The following is a 24,519-nucleotide window of genomic DNA, read 5'->3' as shown; positions in this document are numbered from 1 at the left end:
TTTTGGGCATTTTTTGCTGTATACAAATAATAATAGTGTCTCCCTGATTTTTCAGACACAAATATATCTGTTGAAAATAGTCTGGTGTAGGCCAGAGAGACAGAAGTGTGCTTTTGCTGTTCCACGGTAAAAAATCTCTATTATCCTGCTTTTTGCATTTTTTGCTGTAAAAAAAAAAAAATAGTGTCTCCCTGATTTTTCAGACACAAATATATCTGTTGAAAATAGTCTGGTGTAGGCCCGAGAAATACAAGTGTGGTTTTGCAGTTCCACGGTACAAACCTCTGTATTATCCACTTTTGGGCCATTTGTATCTAAAAAAACCAGTTTGAGTGTGTCGCTCACTGTTCAGTCGCAAATATATATATATTTTAAAAAGCCTGGTATACACCAGTAAATTATAACTGCGGTTTTGCTGTTCCACGGTAAAAAAATCTCTATTATTCAGGTTTTGGTAGTTTTTTCCTTAAAGAAAAACAGTAGTGTCTCCTGACTGTTGTGACACAAAAATATATCTGTTGAAAATAGTCTTGTGTAGGCCCGACATCCCAGTGTGGTTTCGCAGTTCCACGGGTCAAATCGCTGTACTATCCAGTTTTGGGCCTTTGGTATCTAAAAAAAAAAGCAGTTTAAGTGTGTCGCTCACTGTTCAGACGCAAATATCTCTATTTAAAAAAGTGTGGTATACCCCAGTAAACAATAACTGTGGTTTTCCTCTTCCACGGTTCTAATCTACTCTTTATTACCCTTTTTCCATTGATAGTGCAAGTGTAAGCTATTTTACTTAATTTACAATGGGCAAGGCGCGTGGCAAGGGACGTGGAAGTGGACGTTCTGGTGATGGTTCGTGCAGAGGACGGGGCCGTGGCCAAGGTGAAAATGTGCCACAACCAACAGCCACATCTTCTCGCTCCCACTTCTTGACCGAATTACTAGGGAAGCACAGAACAACACCAGTATTGAGAACTGATCAGTGTGAACAGGTTATTAATTGGATAGCAGACAATACTTCCAGTTACCTGGGCACCACCACCTCCGGTCTGTCTTCCACACGGTCAACTCTTAGTAGCCGTGAGTCTCGACCGCATACTCCTCCTCACCCTGATGCTCCTTCCACCCACCATGCCGAGTGTCGTCAGACAGCAAGTGATCCCACACTTGGACACTCTGAAGTGCTGTTCACTGGTCCATTTCCATATTTGGGCCCCTCGCCTGATACGCTTGAAGTGGTGGAAGAGGAGATCCCATGTTGCGATGCCCAAATATTTGAACAGCCACGGCCACAGGAAGTCGACGTTGGCAATCTGTCACAAGAGGTAGACGATGACGAGACACAATTGCCAGGAAGTGAGGAGGAGGATCGTGGTACGCAAGTGGAAGAGGAGGAGGTGGTGGATGATCTAGTAACTGACCCAACGTGGAAGGAGGACATGCAGAGTGAGGCCAGCAGCACACAGGGGGAGGGAGGCAGATTACCCCAACAGGCAGGAAGAAGCAGTGTGGTGGCCACAGACAGAAGGCAGGCAACCGTTCCCCGTAACACCAACACGAGGGACGTTGCCAGTAGAAGCGGTAGGTCTTCCAGAGTCTGGAATTTTTTTAAAGACTCTGCTGATAACCCCAAAAAGGCCATATGTTCCACCTGCCATGCCAGCATCAGCAGGGGTGACAAAACTACCAGTCTGACCACCACCAGCATGATCAGGCACATGGCAGCAAAGCACCCGACTTTGTGGGGCGAAACCCAGGGTCCACGACCAGTGTCAGCGGGTGTCACCACTGCTTCTTCCACTGTTGTGCATGCAATAGAACCCCCTGTTGTGTGTGCAAGGCAATCCCCTGTCCATACTGCATGTAAAGATGCCCCCTCCTCTCAGTCTTCACTTGTTATGGCAGTTTCTCAAGAAACAGCATCAACGTCCACGTCCACTTCCCACCGCAGCGTTCAATTGTCCATATCCCAGACCTTTGAACGAAAGCGGAAATTCGCAGCTAATGCCCCACAGGCCACAGTCCTAAATTCGCACATTTCACGACTGCTTGCATTGGAAAAGCTGCCTTTTAGGCTGGTGGAGACGGAATCCTTCCGCAATCTTATGGCGGTGGCCGTCCCTCGGTACTCTGTCCCCAGCCGACACTATTTTGCCCGGTGTGCCATCCCCGCACTACACAAGCACGTGTCCCAAAGCATCTGCTGTGCCCTCAACAATGCAGTTACTGGGAGAGTCCACCTGACAACGGACACGTGGACAAGTGCTTGTGGCCAGGGATGGTACATCTCTCTGACGGCACACTGGGTAAACATAGTGGAAGCCGGGACCCAGTCGGACCTTGGGACGGAACACATCCTCCCCACACCGAGGATTGCGGGTCCTATGTCAGTCAGAGTTTCCCCCACAGTGTACAGCTCCTGCGCATCCTCCTCCTCCTCCTCCTCATGTTCAGCCTCCATCTCAGATATCTCCACATCAGTTACAAGCTGGAAGCATTGCAGTACTGCCTCCGCCAAGCGGCAACAGGCTGTGCTGAAACTCATAAGCTTAGGTGATAAACCTCACACTGCTTGTGAGTTGTGGACAGCTGTGAAAGAGCAGGCAGATCTGTGGCTGAGACCGCTGAACCTACATCCCGGCATGGTCGTGTGTGACAATGGCCGTAACCTGGTGGCGGCTCTGAGGCGAGGTGAGATCACACACGTACCATGCCTGGCTCATGTGCTTAACCTCGTGGTTCAGCGGTTTCTTAAATCGTACCCCGAGTTGCCAGATCTGCTCGTGAAAGTACGCCACCTGTCAGCTCATTTTCGCAAGTCGGCTACAGCTTCCGCCGCCCTTGCTGTGTTGCAGCAGCGTTTGCAGCTTCCGGCACGCCGACTGGTGTGTGATGTCCCCACACGTTGGAACTCTACCCTCCACATGTTGCAAAGGATTTGTGAGCAGAAGAGAGCAGTTGTGGAGTACCAGCTGCAACAAGGCCGTCGATATTCAGGTCAGACTCCACACATAAGACCTCAGGAGTGGACCTGGATGTCTGACATATGTACCATCCTGACAAACTTTGAGGAGGCCACCAAGATGGTGAGTGGCGATGACGCCATCATTAGTGTCAGCATCCCACTTGTCTGTCTTTTGCAACGCTCTCTGCAGAGAATTAAAGAGGAGGCATTGCAGCCAGAGTATGATGAGATGGATCAAGAAGCCGTAGCGGGCGATTACACACAGCCCAGCCTCATCTCATCCCAACGTGCATTGGGGGACAATGAGGGAGAGGAGGAGGAGGAGGAGGAAGAACAGGAGCTGCTATCATGCGTTGTAGACGGTAGTACCTGTACAAGTGTCATACTGTCGGTTCAGCGTGGGTGGCCTGAGGACAGGGGGGAGGAGGAAGAGGAGGAGGAGGAGGAGAGCATGGTCAGTCGTCATCTTGGTGAGGACACGGAAATCTTGCCCGTTACCAGTCTGGCACGCATGGCTGACTTTATGTTACGCTGCCTTAACCGTGACCCTCGCGTTGTCAAAATGTTGGGTGACAGTCATTACTGGTTGGTGACACTTGTAGACCCCCGCTACAAGGAGAACTTTCACTCTCTTATTCCTGAGGTGGAGAGGTCTACAAAAATGGGGCAATACCAGAAGGCCCTTGCTGCAGAACTCTTAAAAAATTCCCATCTGAACACGCTAGAGGCAGAGGTCACAGTTCGTTGCCCAACCAAGGCGTACAGGCGAGAGAGATGCAACTCCAATCCAGCAGAGGCAGGGGAACACTGTCAACGTTCTGGGACAGTTTTCTGACACCCGCCCAGCTTACAGGCCCTGAGGCACGGGGTACTCTCACAAGGAGTGGAAAGTTTCAAAAGATGGTGAGGGAGTACCTTGCCGATCGTACCAGCGTCCTCCGTGATTCCTCTGTGCCTTTTAATTATTGGGTATCCAAGCTGGACACTTGGAATGAACTCGCTCTGTACGCCTTGGAGGTCCTGGCCTGCCCTGCCACTAGCGTGTTATCGGAGCGTGTTTTTAGTGCCGCTGGGGGAATTATAACTGATAAGCGCACTCGCCTGTCAACTGACAATGCTGACAAGCTGACCCTTATCAAAATGAACAAGGGCTGGATTGGGCCAGACTTCTCATCACCACCAAATGACAGCAGAGTAACATAAAGTCAAATCCACTGTGTTATTTCGGGAGGTGTATTCACATGCACCGCTTCACACCCACACATGGGTATACGCTTCCTCGTTTCGGCTGTTTAATCTTCTTCTCCTTATCCTCAGCCTCCACCACCACTATACCACCAGGGTGCCAGCATTGCAAGTTCCTCCGTCCTAATTTTTGGCAGCTTTTGCTGGGAAAGCATAAGCAAATACCATGGGACACCCACTCCCCAATAATGGGACTTATGTTTGCAATATGCTGTACTGCATGGCTCTTGTAAGGGGCATTGCAAGTTGCTCCGTCCTAATTTTTGGCAGCTTTTGCTGGGAAAGCATAAGCAAATACTATGGGAGACCCACTCCCCAATAATGAGACTTATGTTTGTAATATGCTGTACTGCATAGCTCTTGTAAGGGGCATTGCAAGTTGCACCGTCCTAATTTTTGGCAGCTTTTGCTGGGAAAGCATAAGCAAATACTATGGGAGACCCACTCCCCAATAATGGGACTTATGTTTGTAATATGCTGTACTGCATGGCTCTTGTAAGGGGCATTGCAAGTTGCTCCATCCTAATTTTTGGCAGCTTTTGCTGGGAAAGCATAAGCAAATACCATGGGACACCCACTCCCCAATAATGGGACTTATGTTTGCAATATGCTGTACTGCATGGCTCTTGTAAGGGGCATTGCAAGTTGCTCCGTCCTAATTTTTGGCAGCTTTTGCTGGGAAAGCATAAGCAAATACTATGGGAGACCCACTCCCCAATAATGAGACTTATGTTTGTAATATGCTGTACTGCATAGCTCTTGTAAGGGGCATTGCAAGTTGCACCGTCCTAATTTTTGGCAGCTTTTGCTGGGAAAGCATAAGCAAATACTATGGGAGACCCACTCCCCAATAATGGGACTTATGTTTGTAATATGCTGTACTGCATGGCTCTTGTAAGGGGCATTGCAAGTTGCTCCATCCTAATTTTTGGCAGCTTTTGCTGGGAAAGCATAAGCAAATACTATGGGAGACCCACTCCCCAATAATGGGACTTATGTTTGTAATCTGCTGTACTGCATGGCTCTTGTAAGGGGCATTGCTAGTTGCTCCATCCTAATTTTTGGCAGCTTTTGCTTGCAAGGCATAAGCAAATACTATGGGACACCCGCTCCCCAATAATGGGACTTATGTTTGTAATATGCTGTACTGCATGTGACGCGCCCCCTGGGCCGTGTGTACACGTGTGTGGGATACCCGGTGCCGGGTCTCTGGGGTCTGTAGTCTCCGTGGCGGTGACTCGGTCCCGTAGCTCAGGCTGGTCAAACCAGTGGCAATCTTTCTTAGGTTTTTAGGTTAATTGTCCGACTGCGTCACCCGTGGATTGCGGTCAGGGAGTACCACCGCTGCGAGGCAGACCGCTGAGGCTGGTGTTGTGTGCGCAGCATAAAATGGGATAACTCCCCTCGGGAGGAGTATAGCCTCAGGGCAGTGAGTGTGGATGATGGAGGTGATGGTGCACAAGCGCAGCAGGAATGACTCAGAGTCTTTGCAGTGCAGTTCAGGGTCTTTACTGATGATTATAAGGTAGACCCTCCCGGGAGTACTGGCTAGCATAAGAGGCCTGGTCAGTCTGTGAGCAAGCAGGAGTTCCCCTGGCCAGGTGGAGTTGTAGGCCTCCCCGTCTGTCTGCACTCTTCCTGGCTACCTTGCTGTAAGCGGGTAGAAGTAGCCCACGTCCCTGAGTGTACCGTGTAGTGCTCACCCGTATGGCTGGTGACTTGGGGCCTTCTGTTAGCCTCCGCTCCACGACGGCGGTGCTGGTCCCTTGCTTGTGACTGAGCCTCCGGGCTTCTATGGCCAGAGGACCTGAAATCCCCTGCCGGCTGGTTTCTGCTGCTGGATATATAAGTCCTCACAGCTTTGGACTCCTGTGTCCGGTTCCTATTGTCTTCTGCCAGGGCGAGCTCTGCTCAGCTTCCAGCCCCTCATCTTTAGCTCCTAGCTCCTTGCTGTTACTTTCCCTTGCTCTCACTCTGACTCTGACTGTTCTCTGTTCTCTGACTCTCTCAACCCCACCCCAGATCCAGTTTATAAGGGCAGAATTCTCCCCTCCCAGGACTGGGGCAGGAGGATGTTGCATGTTTAAGGGATCCTGACCAGGAAACCTCCCACTTGCTCTCCGACGTAATCTATATTACTGTGGTGACCAGACCCCTGGGGTGCCACACATGGCTCTTGTAAGGGGCATTGCAGTACCTCATAATTTTTGGAAAGCATTCCATTCACTGCTTAGGCCAACCGTGCACAGGAGGCCCAGTTGCTATAAATGGAAAAAAAAGGTTTAGTTAACGCCCTCTGACCTCCATGTCATTTCCAAGGGGCATTGGAGTGCCTCGAAATTTTTGGTAGGCATTGCACTCACTGTATGCCCTATAACTGTGTAGCCGAACCGCTCCTTTTGTTACAGAAACATATCCTACAAGACATATCTGGTTGACTGGCCTGATATTGATGTGAATGGTCCCTGTTCCTCCTGCTCTTTCTCCTTTGCCACTACCTCATCCATCATTTATCACCTGAAGCTTTGTTTTAACGGGAGTCATAGAACTTGGATAGTAGCAGGAAAACATCCAGCAATCCTCGGAGGAGGTAGGATATGCGCCAAAACGCTGACCTCCTCAGGCCTAGCCGCTACTACATACATGCGCTTGCATTACAACAAAACAAAGCAGATGCTAACTTCTATCATCCTCATCATGCTCCTCACCTTGGCACTCTCAACTCCCCTGATGGAGAAACCAGGGCCCACCGGAGGAGTCTGATAGTCTGGTGGGCTCGGCCAATGCTGCCCTAAAGCAGGCCAGGCTAAGAAAAGTGTGGGAAAGGTTACCGGGACAAATAGGGGTGGCTGGGGACCGAGTATGGACACCCGGCCACCCCCTGGAGGCTGGGGAGCAAGCGGGGACACCCGGCCACCAGGCGGCTGGGGACTGAGTATGGATACCAGGCCGCCGACACAGCCATGGCGTGGTGGCCAGATTCCGCCTCCACATGCCTAAAAGGCCCAATTTAAAGTGCAAGCAAGCAAGCAGTATGGTATTGCAGCCTGGGGGTGGGTGGGTGGCAGGCTGCATACTTGCGCTTGCATTGCAAGGAATGGGAGAGGTACAATTGAACACTGCCCTGGGACAAGGACTTGAATGGGGATAGTTGCAAGTCTGCAACGACAGGTGCAAGGTGGGAGGCATCTTTGCATGTACCATGAACAGGGGTTTGGCATGCACACACTACAGCGGAATAGGCTCTCCTTCCCACTAAATGCACTGGGGAGGGCACAGGTAATGTTTTGGTATACGCGCTTAATCTTATGTATAAGGCACACCAGGACAAATAGGGGCGGCTGGGGACTGAGTATGGATACCTCGCTGCCGAAGCAGCCATGAGGTAGTGGCCAGCTTCGGCCTCCTCTAAACTAAAAGGCCCCATTTCAAGTGCAAGCTAGCAGTATGAATTGCAGTCTGGGGGTGGGTGGGTGGCAGGCTGCACACTTACACTTGCATTAAAAGAAAACATAGCAGATGCTAACTTCTGTCATCATCATCATGCTCCTCACCTTGGCACTCTCAACTCCACCGATGGAGAAGTCAGGGCCCACCGGAGGAGTCTGGTTCTCTGGTGGGCTCGTCCAATGCTGCCTAAAGCAGGCCGGGCTAAGAAAAGTGTGTGGGGGGATGTTCCAAGGAGAAATGGGGGCGGCTGGGGACCGTTTATGGACACCCGACTGCCCCCAGGCGGCTGGGGACCGTGTGGACACTTGGCCGCGGGGCGGCTGGGGACTGAGTATGGACACCCGGCCGCCAGGCGGCTGGGGACTGAGTATGGATTCCAGGCCGCCAACACAGCCATGACGTGGTGGCCAGATTCCGCCTCCACATGCCTAAAAGGCCCAATTTCAAGTTCAAGCAAGCAAGCAGTATGGTATTGCAGCCTGGGGGTGGGTGGGTGGCAGGCTGCATACTTGCGCTTGTATTGCAAGGAATGGGGGAGGTACAATTGAACATTGCCCTGGGACTAGAACTTGCATGGGGATAGTTGCAAGTCTGCATCTTCTGATGCGGCAAGGATCACTTATGATGGGCACACTTTTAGACAGTGACCTGGGAGTCAGAGATGCTTCCAGGGGTCTTCCCCATGCTGTTCCCATGTCTTTTCAGCACTTTATGCATGTGTCACACAGCACATGGCCAGATAAGGTTGTAAAATGTTAAAATGACATTTCCTGGTGAATGCATTTGTCATAGTTGAAAGCAATACAAAAGTGCAAAAACGCATAAAAAATGCTACTTGTGAACATAGCCGAAGGTGTGGAGGAGTATTTTTGTTTTTGGTCATTTATTTTAACTTATACACAAGTCTTTTCCCTGGAAAGGATGTTCCTTAACATATTTCACAGGAAAAAAGTTTCACTTTAGTTTTATTGTGAGCCTGTAAAAGTGGCTTAATACCTCTGACCACGTTGTTGACAGCAGTGACCTGGGGGTCAGAAATGCTTCCTGGGGCGATCCCCATGCTGTCCCCATGTCATTTGAGCACTGTCACTATCGTTTTGGGCACTTGTTAGGCTTTTAAAAGACTGCCGGGGGTGCCACCGCAAAAATGCTCGAGTTTCCCATAGACTAACATTGGGCTCGTTGCTCGGGTCTAGCACCCGAGTATCACGGCGAGCTCGGCCTGAGCTTCGAGCACCCGAGTATTTTAGTGCTCGCTCAACACTAATCTTGATCCAATAGAATCTCTTTCGGATGTTTGCCTCAGTTTTGTGCCAACCGAAATGTCCAGATTGGTTATGGTAGACTTCTAAGACAATGCTGGCATCTTGCCTTGGTACGGCGTTCTGGAATATTCGCTCATGGGTAGCTGGATCAATGGTTCTTCGAACCAGCAGTCTTTTTTCAGAGAATAGCCATTTCCACTGTCTCAAGAGTTTATTCAACTCAAGGTTCCTGTAGCTGTAACAACTCTGGTCTCTATGGTGTCTGTTCCTTGTACTGAGGATGTCCTTTAGAGTATTCAGCACTCTACTCTCTTCCTGGATTTGGATCTATTGAACTCTGTCAGTTTGCAACTGTTGCTCTTGCTAGTCAGATAAAGGCTGAAGATTTTGTCTTAACACATGGGCTCTTTTCTTTACAGGCAGTTGGTGAAACTCTCGTTTAATGTGGCCACTTCTCCCGTACTCCCTGCAAATAGGCCTCCGTTGAGAGTCAAGCTGATCTGTGGTCCATCTTCCAGGGTTGTGATAGCCATCTGTCTCTGCTGTACCAGGAGTCTTCAGGTTGCTGATGCTGCTGCTGCTTTAAATCTTTTAGCTCCTCACACACCACTGTAAGTCTCTTGGTGAGTTCTACAACTTGCTCGTGCAGGTCACCTGCAGCATCATGTGTTTGAGCTTGAGCACAATTGGTGACAGTCTCTTTGAAGCCAGTTAGTGGCGCTATTTCAAGTTTAGGGAAAGCACTCATTTCCTTCTTAGGCTTGTTACATGGGCTACTGCAAGCGGGAACTTGGCTGGAACTTGCTTCTACTCCCAGGACTCTAATGGCCATTTTCTTGAAGTATAGGAATGAGCTGTCTGGGTTCTGTATCATCAGTTGAGTCTTGATAGACTCTGTCCTTTCCCCCTCTAGAAACTGGATCCTTAGGCTGTGTGCCCATGATGCGTTTTTAATGCGTTTCCGCAGCGTTTTTGCAGCTGCGGAAACGCATTAAAAACGCATTAAAAACGCATGGTAGAAGGGCAGTAATGTTCCCCAATGGAAAAAAACGCAGCACTACCAATTATTTTGCGGAAGTGCTGCGTCTTCGCCACCATTGACTTGCATTAGACCACATGGATTACGCATCACTGTATATGTAGATGCGTAATCCAAGCGTTCTAATGTGCGGATGGTACCCGAGTGTAGATGAGAGGAGAGTCTCATCCACACCCAGGTACCATTAAAAAATCTGTAAAAAAAGAATAAAATAAAAAATAAATGTATACTTACCTTCTGTCGGCCCACGCTGCGCTCCTGCTTGCTTCCCGGCACTTTGCAGTGAATTGAAGGACCTGCGCTGACGTCAGAGTCATGTGACGGGTGACGCGACGCTGACGTCGGCAGGTCTTTCAATTCACTGCTGCCGGCAGCCGGGACCGAGCGAAACAAGACAGTGCGGGCCATCGGAGGGTAAGTATATATATTTATTTTTTTATTTTTACCACTCTCTCGGGTCACACGATTTAAATCCATGCTGTTTGCATGGATTTATATAGTGTGACCTAGTTGTCACAAGCACTTTCCAAGTGATGCTAATCGCTTGGAAAGTGCTTGTCAATCCACATGCGAAATGTCAGTGAATAACGCTCCATTTCCGCATGTCCCTGGCAGGAAAACGCATGTACAATCCGCATGCGTTTTTTTCTGCCAGGGAGATGCAGAAACGCTCAGGAAAAAATCCTGAGCATTTCTGCATCGTGGGCACATAGCCTTATGGTGGTATCAGCATTCATTACTTCATGAGGGTCTACCTGATATATAGCATGCAGTGTATCTTGCAAGCTAAGAGTAAAATCTCTGAGTGACTCATCAAGCTGCTGTTTTCTGCCAAAGAATCACATTTAAAATTTTGGGACAATTCTGGTATCAAAGGTGGTGCTCAGTCTCTCAAAGATTTGTTCACAAGTTCTTTTCTCAGCATGGGGCCTGGACTTCACCTCCCTTAGAGCTGCTCCACTCAATTGAGCAATTAATATCCCAACCTTCTGCTCTGTAGACACTGGATAAAGTCTAAACATAGCCTGTACCTTTTTTTTTAAAGCCGCTGCATAGTTGGAGGCATTGTTTGGGCCATGCTGTAAGCTCCACTATTGCTGGAGAGATCACACTCTTTATCCTCAGACATTTTGTACAGTCTATTATATTCAGATGTTGGTACAGTTTGCTTATTCTTTCCAGGGGTGCTATGCCTTTAATTGTGGCTATAATCTTGTTTTATTTTGCTGCACTGCAATCCTGTATATGAGGCAGGACTTCCTCTTCCTTGGTGCGCTGTGCTGCAATAGGTTGAGGCACGATGAAGAAGGCGGGACTTCCTCTGGTGCTGTGCTCACTGCGGCCATTAACACATTAACAGTTCAATAAGCTCTGCAGTCACAATGGCTGGGGTTTATTGCACACCTTTAATTAAGTAGGATCTTGTTCGTGAACGCCAGAAGATTGTAATGCCATTGATGCACTACTCTGCCATAGGTCAAGTACCATGTGTTGTGTGGATGTTACATCTTCACTATGGCAGGGACGAAAAAAAAGAAAATTAAGTTCGTGACGCCAGGGTGCACTTAATTAACTTCTGTTTCCTGGTAGTGGAATGATATATAGTGCACTCCAATAGTCCAGAAAAACAGAAAGGCAGATGAGGCTATTGATAAACTTTACTTGCTGCATGAAAACACACATACCTCCAGGCAAATGATGATTTCACAGAGATTCAATTCCAAAGCAGCAAGCACAGTTACTTTCCAGTGTAGTAATGCAGATTCATAAATGGTGCAGTGATTCCTGAGTACCAGCTTCTGCTTTTCTGCACAGTCTTTATCACACAACTGACTGCAGCTGAGGCGTTGTCTTCCCATTTACAGGAGCTCTGATTTTCCTACCTGCTCCTTCAGCTGTCATAGGCAAAGACTAACACACAAAATGTCTCCTTTTCTCTGGGTGCTAAGCCCAGGACCTGGACATGTGGTCTAACCATGTGACTTTATAGCCATATATGGAAAGCAGGGCTGATTTGTTAACTGTTAACCTCCTGATGGTAGAGCATAATATGTACATCACTTTATGTATATATAAACCACTTCTATGTACTAAACCATCATGTACATTATCTGCAAAGGGAAATGTAAACATTGTGCAAACATAATAAGGTAGCTGCTAGCTCTTCTACATCTTAAAGGTACATACAAAACGACTTTGGGGCATTACATATATAGTAACTTTTTTATTTTTTCAGCCATATAGCCGTATGAGGGCTTTTGTTGCAGGACGAGTTGTACTTTTGAATGACACTATTCATTCTGACACATGCTGTTTTGGAAAATATGGAAAAAATTCCAAGTGCAGTGAAATTGCAAAAAAAATGAAATTCCACATTGTTTTTCTTTTATTTACCATGTTCAATATATGGTAAAACTGACTTGGCAATATGATTCCCCAGGTCAGTACAAGTGCGCAGATACCAAACACGTAAAAAAAAAATGATTATAGAAATATACATGACTTTTCTGTATTAATACAATATTCTAACTATACATTATGTGCAGATATACCTAACGATACAGATTGACCTGAACATATACAAATATTTTGTGTCAAACAACACCTGCAACCTACCATGTATTATTTTGTTGGCCTGAAACAAGATGCCCATCCCATCATTTTTGTATGACACCTTTATGTTTTGTCTCCATAAAAACTATGATAAATGTATTGTCCATTGTGTAATTGTCCCTCGGTGCATACATATTAAAGGAACATTTACTTAACTAGCAACAGAATATAATCAATGGACCAATACGGTAATGTATTCTGCAATCTGGAATATTTGAATAGTGGCCTTATGTGTAGTGGCATTACCAAATTGGCTAACTACTCTACTCCATGTCCGTTTCAAACAGACAATACATACAGTACAGATCAAAAGTTTGGACACACTTTCTCATTTAAAGATTTTTCTGTATTTTCATGACTATGAATATTGTACATTCACACTGAAGGCATCAAAACTATGAATTAACACATGTAACAAAAAAGTGTGAAACAACTGAAAATATGTCTCATAATCTAGGTTCTTCAAAGTAGCCACGTTTTGCTTTGATGACTGCTTTGCATACTCTTGGAATTCTCTTGATGAGCTTCAAGAGGTAGTCACCGGAAATGGTCTTCCAACAATCTTGAAGGAGTTCCTAGAGATGCTTAGCACTTGTTGGCCCTTTTGCCTTCACTCTGCCATCCAGCTCACCCCAAACCATCTCGATTGGGTTCATGTCTGGTGACCGTGGAGGCCAAGTCACCTGGCGTAGCACCCCATCACTCTCCTTCTTCGTCAAATAGCCCTTACACAGAATGGAGGTGTGTTTGGGATCATTGTCCTGTTGAAAAATAAATGATGGTCCAACTAAGCGCAAACCGGATGGAATAGCATGCTGCTGCAAGATGCTGTGGTAGCCATGCTGGTTCAGTATGCCTTCAATTTTGAATAAATCCCCAACAGTGTCACCAGCAAAGCACCCCCACACCATCACACCTCCTCCTCCATGCTTCACGGTGGGAACCAGGCATGTAGAGTCCATCCGTTCACCTTTTCTGCGTCGCACAAAGACACGGTGGTTGGAACCAAAGATCTCAAATTTGGACTCATCGGACCAAAGCACAGATCTCCACTGGTCTAATGTCCATTCCTTGTGTTCTTTAGCCCAAACAAGCAGAGGTGACTCTTGGTCTTCCTTTCCTGGGGCGGTTCTCATGTGAGCCAGTTTCTTGGTAGCGCTTGATGGTTTTTGCAACTGCACTTGGGGACACTTTCAAAGTTTTCCCAATTTTTCGCACTGACTGACCTTCATTTCTTAAAGTAATGATGGCCACTCATTTTTCTTTACTTAGCTGCTTTTTTCTTGCCATAATACAATTTCTAACAGTCTATTCAGTAGGACTATCAGCTGTGTATCCACCAGACTTCTGCACAACACAACTGATGGTCCCAACCCCATTTATAAGGCAAGAAATCCCACTTATTAAATCAGACAGGGCACACCTGTGAAGTGAAAACCATTTCCGATGACTACCTCTTGAAGCTCATCAAGAGAATGCCAAGAGTGAGCAAAGCAGTCATCAAAGCAAAAGGTGGCTACTTTGAAGAACCTAGAATATGAGGCATATTTTCAGTTGTTTCACACTTTTTTGTTAAGTATATAATTCCACATGTGTTAATTCATAGTTTTGATGCCTTCAGTGTGAATGTACAATACAGAAAAATCTTTAAATGAGAAGGTGTGTCCAAACTTTTGGTCTGTATTGTATGTTCACAATTGGAGCCTTTCTTTTATGTGTGAAATTTGTATTTTACTTATCTTTCCATTAAATGATGTGATAAAACACTGGCGGAGCTGTCACAATCAATATCGCAGCAAAAGGCAGTAGTGTGCCAGAAATGAGGATGTGGCCCCCAAGAAAAGGCCGTATCTTTATATGGAGAGACTCTAGTTTCTGGCTCCCATTGTGGATCTGCGTCTGTAAGTGCATACTTTTTTAATGTTTTAAATTAATGTTCAATTGTGTACTGTAAGGCGGCGGTGTTCAGACCGTGCAGTAACTGAAGCAGTGACCCAAGCAAGTCCAACATAAACAGCTTTCATTTCAGCAACTCAGGGGTTAACAGAAAGTCCTCCGTTTCGCAGCCGGGTTAACAGAAGTCCATACACAATGGTTGCCGGGGGCAACGGCCACGCCGGGCCACTCAGGGCCTGATGGGTGCAGAGCCTTCCCAGGCGTGGGTTCAGCTATACACAGTCCTGCCGAGTTTTCCTGCTGTCCTCCTAGCAGGTCCCAACACTGAACAACACTAATCCTACAGTGTTAAAGGACCTGTGGGAAGAGCCACTGGAAAACCCGGGTTGGAGGGAGGAGGCCGCCCCACTGCCTTCCTGTAACCTCCTCCAAGAAATGAAGGCCCTGCCGAGTTTTACTAATCTGCCTTAGCCAGATAGCCTGACCAGGCCAATGCTCACCTTCATTCCTGCATTGCAGCCGCAGGTGAGTTTGTAACTGCAATGCACTCCAATGGATTTAATAGGACTCTGTACACATTCTAGGGGATATATAACGTTCCTCGTATACTATCCCGGTCACTGCCTCACAGTACATACGTTTTGCACGAATTGTATTTTTTACATTGCAGATCAGAATCCAACATAAGGGAGAGGGTCACTGCTTCTCAGTCTGATGTGGTGGAGCCTGTTGGCGATTCGGAAGTGAAGGCAGGAGCAGCAGCACTGGCTGAAGCCCTCCAACAGGAGTAGCAAGGTCAGTGTAGCAGCCCCACGCTGGCAGTGGACATCTCTACTAAAGCAGCACCAATCCCCCAAAGAGCCCATCAAAGGAGGGACCTCCCCAGCCGCACCACCAAATGTGAGGTAGATAGTCGAGTTATCGACTATCTATTTTGCACAGTGACTGATGAAGGGGAGGAAGCTTTTTGCAGGAGCCTGGCTCGGAATTTGCAGGACATACCTCGTCCCGTAAGCCTGCGGACCATGGCCTCCATCCAGATTCTGTTGTATGCACCCACATCCCCTAAAAATCCCCAGGTGGTGTTTGAATTCTTAGAACACTGACAACTGTCTTCTGACAGACACCGGCAGGTCCTGACAGGAGAACAACAGCTGCCATCACCACCACAAAATCGATTACCATCACCACCTCCAGTACCACAACCATCCACTCAGAACGGCCTTCACAGTATGATCACAAATGGCGAGATGACTGTACCAGGGCCCCCAGCCAAGGTTATGGTGTGGGCCAACTGCAACACCCTTGAGGCAGGGTGTTGCAGTTGGCTAGGAGGCGTCATATGTTCATCAAGGCCTTGCTTAACATGTGCTTTCTCAGGCGCAAACCTACTTCCCCTCCTACAACCCTCTTCCCTCCACCTCAGCCAGCACCACAACCTCATGCTTCCACCAGTCTTACCCATCAGTCCATGTCACCTTCCACATATAATAATTTGTAATTTGTTTTCTGTTTGCTACCCCCTTTTCTTGTTTCTTATGACAATATTGGGCAATGTTTTTTTTAGTAAAAAAATTACATTTGCCAAGAATATGGCGGAGTTTGCCATTAAGGGTTTTTAGTTAGAATAATACATTTAATTAAGTTAATTATGTATCTTTGTTCGAGTTATCTTTTGCACAATTCTGGGGTGGTTCTTATTAAAAATCTATTACAGACACTATTTTTTTATATAATTATATAATATAATTAATTACAATTAACTGAATATAATTTCAAAGGCAACATAACATACATCACTGATTCAAAGCAACAAAAGAGTCTTGCCAGGGAGTTCTTCCCTCTGGCGTTACAAAATAACTCGCATACATTTCCCAAACTTTGATGGCCGAAGGCTTTACAGCGTCTAGGGATCTAAGGGGAATATGTGGGACTGGACCTGGATTGGGGTCTTGTTCTACAGTATCATCCACATACACTGAACAATAGTAGATCCTGGCATAGTTATGTAGGATCACACAAGCGTTAATAACAGCATTGACATTTTTTTCACTTAATTGGAGGGCACCCATCAGTACCCTCCATTTTGAACACAAAATGCCAAAGGCACATTCCACTAATCGCCTTGCCCGTGCAAGCCTGTAGTTAAAGATACGGCATTGGCGGTTCAGACCTCAGCGAGGATAGAGCCTTAGAACTTGTCTGGTTAGTTGGAAAGCCTCATCCCCCCAACCACAACAAAAGGAGCGGGTTCACCACTGGAGCTATGTAGGAGCCATGGAGGTGGAACACCCAATTTATTATTACGAAGCCACCGACCCATTATGAAAGAATTAAACATTCTAGAATCTCCAATTCTTCCATAGGTTCCAATATCTATAATTACTATAATAACAAACTTGTAGGTACTGCCAACCAAGGTCAATAGCACTACAGAAAAGTATTGTTTGTAATTGTAATATTGGGACCCTAAATTCGACAGCTTTTTAACATAGATGTGTTTCCTATCCTGACTCCAATACAGTTTGAGAATTGGCATCTTAACGTAAATCCCTGGGCTATTTTTTACCAGTCTTGTGTGGTTGGCTCCAGCATTATAGTTTGGTGTCCCAGATCTGATGACAGGTTCTGTGGACAATACCAAAGATGGTGCATTTTCCCAGGAGAAACTCCAAATGTAAGGCTGCATTGTAAATCTCAGTTGAAAGAAACTTAGAGGGGACAAAGAAAAAACAAGCAAAATGAACATGAGAAAATATAAGATATTACAGCTATAAGGTTTACATTTTGAATTATGTGCCACAAACAGTTCTGCCCTTGGTGCCACAGTGAAATCAACAATATGGGTCAAAGAGGATTAACATAACTTTAAATTTGGAGTGGAACAGTGTTGGATTTGCTATGTGCACAGATGTACACATTCACGAGTATGGTTAAAACAGGCAACAAAAATTGTTGAAAGGGAAGGAGCATGGCCTCATATCAGTTTACCCGTAACGTTAAGACAACTCAGCTTTAATTATAAACACACATTTATGGGTAGACAAGCACACATGTGCAACAAGAAGCATCTTATGTAACATTACCCGAAGCCACACCATATTGCTTTCACAGAAGCAGAATAGCAGAACTGTTTGTGCGTAATACCAATTGTTTTACTTTAGTGGACTATTGGGCCAAGGAAGGTCTACAGCTCCTCTACTATTATTTACACAAAATCATAAGGACAAACACTAATGAGGAAAATGGATGGTGGGTCTTATAGTCTAGATGTACCTTATAGTGTGGCTGTGGGGGGTGGGGGGGCAGTGAATGTTCCAGCAGCTGACCTTGGCATGTGGGGTCACATGGCAGTGATGTCATGTGCTGCTTAAACACTGAAATCAGCTGCTGACATCAGAACAAGACGCAGCGCTGCGAGGGTGTGGAAGGAAGGTGAATATTATTTTTTATTTTTTTATGTGTGCGGCATGATGGGGGCCATGTATACCAGGATGGAGATGGGGACCATGTATACCAGGATGGAGATGGGATGGAGGCCATGTATACCCCGATTGGGATGGGGTGGAGGCCATGTATAGCAGGATGGGGATGGGATGGAAGCCATGTATACTAGGATGGGGATGGGATGGAAGCCATGTATACCAGGATGGGGATGGGATGGAGGTCATGTATACTTGGATGGGAGTGGGATGGAAGCCATGTATACTTGGATTGGGGTGGGATGGAGGCCATGTATACTTGGATGAGGAGCCATATATGCCTGGATGGGGGTCATGTACACCTGGATGGGGGGCTATGTATGCCAGGATGAAGATCATATATACCAGGATGGGGAGTCCATACATACCAGGATGGGGACATATATATAGCAGGATGGGAGATATTAATACAGAATTGGGGGATGTTACCCCTATAACAATGTCAACAGCAGACCCCCCCTCCATAACAGTGCATCATTACCACATTTTTTGCTTCGATTTTTTTATTTTCCTCCTCTAAAACCTAGGTGCGTTTTATGGTCCGGTGCATCTTATAGTTCAAAAAATACAGTATATAATTAGTCTAGTAATTGTGACAATGTGTACATATGGAGATACCAGCCTTCACTACAAAAATTGACATCATACATTGGTTATTTACCTCAAGGTGACCAGAAGATGCTCCTCTGTACAAATACAACGAATCATGGTGGTATTCTGGTAGGTTAGGCCAGAACGAAGGTCCACTAATAGCCGGTCTTAAGTAGAGATGAGCGTTGTTCTCGAACTGTTCGCCAATCTCAAATTCGAGCTGTTTTGGGCGGTGTTCGAGCCGTTCGGCGAACACGAACAATTTGAGAAAAATTCGGCTGTTCGAGGTTATGTTCGATAACTGTTCGTGCACCAAAATCATAACTGGATTTTTTCTCAGTAATGATGAAAATTAATGTTAATACGCAGTTTGAGTGTACAGCGGGGTGGGGGGAGGGGCAGGGGATGGATCTCTGCAGGAACAATGAAGATCTCCATTTTTTTTTTCTCTTTCCCGCATTTACAGTGGGGAGGTGCAATCTGTCAGCCTATCAGCAGCGCACACACGGAGCGAAGTGCTTTTTTTCACACAAGCAAGGGCATGTGTCATTGGCAGTGTATGTCACATGTCCTTGCCCTATAAGACCAAGCCATTTTCCCCGTCGCCACCATTTTCTCACTGCTGCAGCTGCGTGTTAGACGGCACCGCTGTTGCTGTGTGCGCTATACCTTGTTAATTTCAAGCCAATTTTCGCACAAATATACAGATAGCTTGGGAGTAGGGAATAGTTGTGATTGCAGTCCTTTTAAGGACTAGGTTACAGCATTTCCTACGACTTTTATTAGGCAGGTCTGTGCTCTTAAATAGATAGATTGTGGGAGTAAAGACTAATTGTAATTGGAGTCCTTTTCAGGACTAGGTTACATCAGTTCCTATCAGTTTTTGCCAGGCAGGTCTGTGCCAGTGCTGTGCAAGTTTTTTTCACAGCATTTGGCTGAATCTAGCAAAGCTAATCCTTTTTGGCCTATTGCAGAGTGTGTTAGTCAGTGGAGTAGCCTATCTGTGTTGCAAGATATACCACCTGTGTATAGAATACCAATTTTTTTACTGCACCTAGTGAAGTAAAATCTTTTGGGCATAGCATCATTCTATTAGTCCATCTATACTGACCTCCATCAGATTGCAAATTGAATATAATTTTTTTCTGCATCTAGCTCTGAAAAAATATTGGGCTTCTAGCTGTGTGTGGGACTTGTTGTATTAGTCCATCTATACTGACCTCCATTAGGTTGCAAACTGAATATATTTTTTTCTGCATCTACCTCTGAAAAAATATTGAGCTTCTAGCTGTGTGTGGGACTTGTTCTATTAATCCATCTATACAGACCTCCATCAGGTTGCAAACTGAATATATTTTTTTCTGCATCTACCTCTGAAAAAATATTGGGCTTCTAGCTGTGTGTGGGACTTGTTGTATTAGTCCATCTATACTGACCTCCATCAGGTTGCAAACTGAATATATTTTTTTCTGCATCTACCTCTGAAAAAATATTGGGCTTCTAGCTGTGTGTGGGACTTGTTCTATTAATCCATCTATACAGACCTCCATCAGGTTGCAAACTGAATATATTTTTTTCTGCATCTACCTCTGAAAAAATATGTGGCCTTCTAGCAGTGTGTGGGACTTTCTCTATTAGTCCATCTATACTGACCTCCATCAGGTTGCAAACTGAATATAATTTTTTTCTGCATCTAGCTCTGAAAAAATATTTGGCCTTCTAGCTGTGTGTGGGACTTGTTCTATTAGTCCATCTATACTGACCTCCATCAGGTTGCAAATTGAATATAATTTTTATCTGCATCTAGCTCTGAAAAAATATTTGGCCTTCTAGCAGTGTGTGGAACTTTCTCTATTAGTCCATCTATACTGACCTCCATCAGGTTGCAAATTGAATATAATTTTTATCTGCATCTAGCTCTGAAAAAATATTTGGGCTTCTAGCAGTGTGTGGGACTTTCTCTATTAGTCCATCTATACTGACCTCCATCAGGTTGCAAACTGCATATATTTTTTTTCTGCATCTACCTCTGAAAAAATATTGGGCTTGTAGCTGTGTGTGGGACTCGTTCTATTAATCCATCTATACAGACCTCCATTAGGTTGCAAACTGAATAAAAAATTTTTCTGCATCTACCTCTGAAAAAATATTTGGGCTTCTAGCTGTGTGTGGGACTTGTTCTATTAGTCCATCTATACTGACCTCCATCAGGTTGCAAATTGAATATAATTTTTTTCTGCATCTAACCCAGCCAATAGTTTTGGCCTAATACCACAGTTTGGCCACTCAGCTCTGCTCGGTTCCCATCCATTGTTTTTTTGTGCAAACAACTCCAGAGTTGTGAATTAGTTAACCACCAAAATGAGTGGAAAAAGGCCTGCTGCTGGAGGAAAGGGGAATAGGCGTGTTGGGAAGGGGAAAAAAGGTTGTGTCCGTGGGGTAGGTGTTAAAGCAACAGTAACATCTGCAGAAGAAAGACCATCTTCCAGCCAAACTAAAATGTCTACTTTTTTTAGCGGACAATGTGATAAGATCCCTTTCTTACGGCCACGCCAATCGCTACAAATTCCAGATGAGGCACAAAAACAGCAGGTGCTTCAACGGATATCAAGTGCTCCTTTAAGTGGGCTCTCCTCCACATCAACTTCAACATCACAAATACTCCAGTCCTCAAAGGTGTCACCCCAATTGCACTTGCTTCCTCACAGCTCCCAAATCTCCAGCTGCCCGTCTGAGTATGAGGTAGAACAGATGGTTGAGTCTGCAGAGCTGTTTACTCATACTATAGCCTGGGAATCAGAGGTCGACTCCAGCGCTTCTGTGAATCCAGACGAGGAAATAATCTGCACTGATGCCCAGAATCTTTATGAGTCGGATTCAGGACCAGACACAGAAGGTTCTGACCATAATGTAGACCCTCATTCCCAAATTGTAACTCCTGTTGGTGGAGACAATGAGGAAGACGATGATAAGACTCAAATACCTGATTGGAGCGACAACTTTAGTTTTTTGTCAGGGCAGGAACAAGTTGGCTCTGAGGACGACGGGTGTGATAACGCACAGGGTGATGATGATGAGGTTGGAGATCCCACTTACTGTCAACCCACAGTCAGCCAAGAGATGAGGTCAGCAGAGGAGGTGGAGGAAGATGCTAGTGACGACGAGGTCAGGTTGCGCCTTCCTGGACAGAGACGTAGTACTGGAAGCACGTCAACAACTGCATCCTCAAACACAACTCTGCCTCTCACCACAAGTAGTGGTGGCTCTTCAGGTCGCATGGGTGCTAAGCCTTGCATAGCCTGGGCATTTTTTCAGATCGATAAAGATGACCCAACTCGTGTTATCTGTAACATTTGTCAGCAAAAGCTAAGTAGAGGCCAAAAAATACATAGTTTGAGTACTTCATGCATGAACCGGCACATGGACATGAAGCATAAGTTGCAGTGGGAAGCTCAGTGTGCTACAATGCGGCCTAGCCGGCCGGGCCAACCACCGTCTGCCATATCTTGTGCATCCGCGGCCTCTTCATCCTCTGTGACTGGGGGGACAGCAGTCACACCTGTTTTGGGGCGCAGACCTGCCACCTCTTTACCCGCAACAGCCAGCGTGATTGGCAGGTCATCATTTTCTTTGGAGGTGGTAACACCAGCTGGTGTTGAGCGCTGTCCGACATCGATAGCACCACCTTTGGATCAAGGCAACCTAACATGTCCGCCTGCATCTTCCTCACAGACCGGCAGTTTGCCGGGGACACCCTTATCAACCCCGTCTAAGCACAATAGCCAGCCCTCGGTCCCTCAGATGTGGACAAGTAAAAGACCATTTCCTCCTAGCCATGAGAAAGCTAAGAGGTTGAATTTCACCATCTGCAAGCTCTTGGCTACAGAAATGCTGCCTTTCCGCCTGGTGGACACAGAGGATTTTCGAGACCTTATGTCCGTCGCAGTGCCCCAGTACCAGATGCCCAGTCGGCACTACTTCTCAAAGAAAGGTGTGCCTGCGCTCCACCAGCATGTCGCACACAACATCACCGCTTCTTTGAGAAACTCTGTATGTGACAGGGTGCATTTCACCACAGACACTTGGACGAGTAGGCATGGACAGGGGCGTTACATGTCGCTGACTGGGCACTGGGTAACTATGGTGACAGCAGGACAAGGGGCTGCTGTCCAAGTCTTGCCGTCCCCACGAGTTGTGCGTCAATCCTCTTTATGTCAAAGTTCCTCCACTGCTTCTGCCTCCTCAACCTCCTCTCAGTCTTCCACCTGCACCCAAAGCCTGTCTGGTCATGCCACAAGCTTTCTAACTGCGCAGAAGGGATCCTGCACACCTCCTTACTATGCTGGCAGTAGGGCTCAACGTCATCAGGCGGTTTTTACATTGAAATATCTGGGAAATGTGAGTCACACAGCTGAGGAGTTGTGGTCAGCTCTGGAGAACCAATTTCATGAATGGTTGTCTCCACTGGACCTGAAACCAGGGAAGGCCGTGTGCGACAATGCTGCAAACCTGGGTGCGGCCCTTCGCCGGGGCAATGTCACACACGTGCCTTGTATGGCTCACGTGTTGAACCTGGTTGTCGAGCAATTTTTAGCCCACTATCCCAGACTAGATGGCCTTCTGCAGAGGGCACGGTCGCTGTGTGCTCACTTCCGCCGTTCGCATCCCGCAGCTCAGCGACTTACATCTCTACAGAAGTCGTTGGGCCTGCCACTTCACCGGCTAAAATGCGATGTGCCTACCCGGTGGAATTCAACTCTGCACATGTTGCAGCGACTGTGGCAGCACCGACAAGCCCTGGTGCAATACGTTCTGATGTATAGCCTGGGCCAACGAGATCCAGAGGTGGGGCAAATCACGCTGGAGGAGTGGTCTCAGATCAGGGACCTATGCACCCTTCTGCACAGTTTTGAAATGGCGACGAAGATGTTTAGTGCTGACGATGCCATTATCAGCATGACTATTCCGGTGATTTACATGCTGGAGCACATGTTAAACAGAATTCGGAGTCAGGTGGTGGCACAAGAGGAGGTGGAGGAAGTAGAGGAGGAGGAGTTGTATGCGGAAGGGCTAACATCTGCAAGGTCCAGACGGTCGGCAGCACCAAGGCGGCAGGCATGTGAGGGTGGGGGAGATGGTTTTACCAGGGCGCATGGTAGCAGCCAAACTAGTGAGGAAGGTGCAGGAGCCCAGGAAGAAGTGGAGGACGAACTGATGGAAGACTCATCAGATGAGGGAGACCTTGATCACATTTCTGTTGTGCGAGGTTGGGGGGAGAGGACAGAGGAAGGAAGCATGATTGTTACCTCGCCACCAACACAACAGGGACTTGGTGCTCCTGGATGCGCAACACACATGAGTGCCTCCTTGCTGCACTACCTGCAACATGACCCTCGAATTGTGAGAATTAGAAATAATCCTGACTACTGGGTTGCCACACTGTTAGATCCCCGGTACAAAAGTAAATTTGCAGAAATTATTTCTGCCATAGAAAGGGATGCACGCATGCAGGAGTATCAGCAGAGACTGTTGCAGAATCTTACATGTGCTTTTCCACAAAATACCAGTGGTGCACGTAGTGAATCTCACAGTTCCAACTTGCCAACCGTGGGACCGTCAAGTGTTCAGCACTCAAACCGTAACAGAACCACAGTATCTGCTGGTAACATCAATTTTGCGGAATCATTTCACCACTTTTTTAGCCCATCCTTTGCAAGGCCACAGGAGACAAGAAGTCTGACACATAGTCAACGCCTAGAGACGATGGTACAGGAGTATCTCCAAGTAAACATTGAAGCCATGACTGTGTCACTGGACCCTTGCTCTTTTTGGGCTTCCAATCTGGATAAATGGCCGGAGCTAGCCACTTACGCCTTGGAGATCTTGTCATGCCCCGCAGCCAGCGTTCTGTCTGAACGTGTGTTCAGCGCTGCTGGTGGCGTGCTGACAGATAAGCGCACGCGGCTCTCCACTGATAATGTA

This window comes from Phyllobates terribilis, unplaced genomic scaffold (genome assembly GCF_046119375.1).
Source record: "Phyllobates terribilis strain yellow unplaced genomic scaffold, ASM4611937v1 Scaffold_1__5_contigs__length_1240528914, whole genome shotgun sequence".
Lineage (NCBI taxonomy): Eukaryota > Metazoa > Chordata > Amphibia > Anura > Dendrobatidae > Phyllobates > Phyllobates terribilis.
This window is presented reverse-complemented; position numbering follows the sequence as displayed.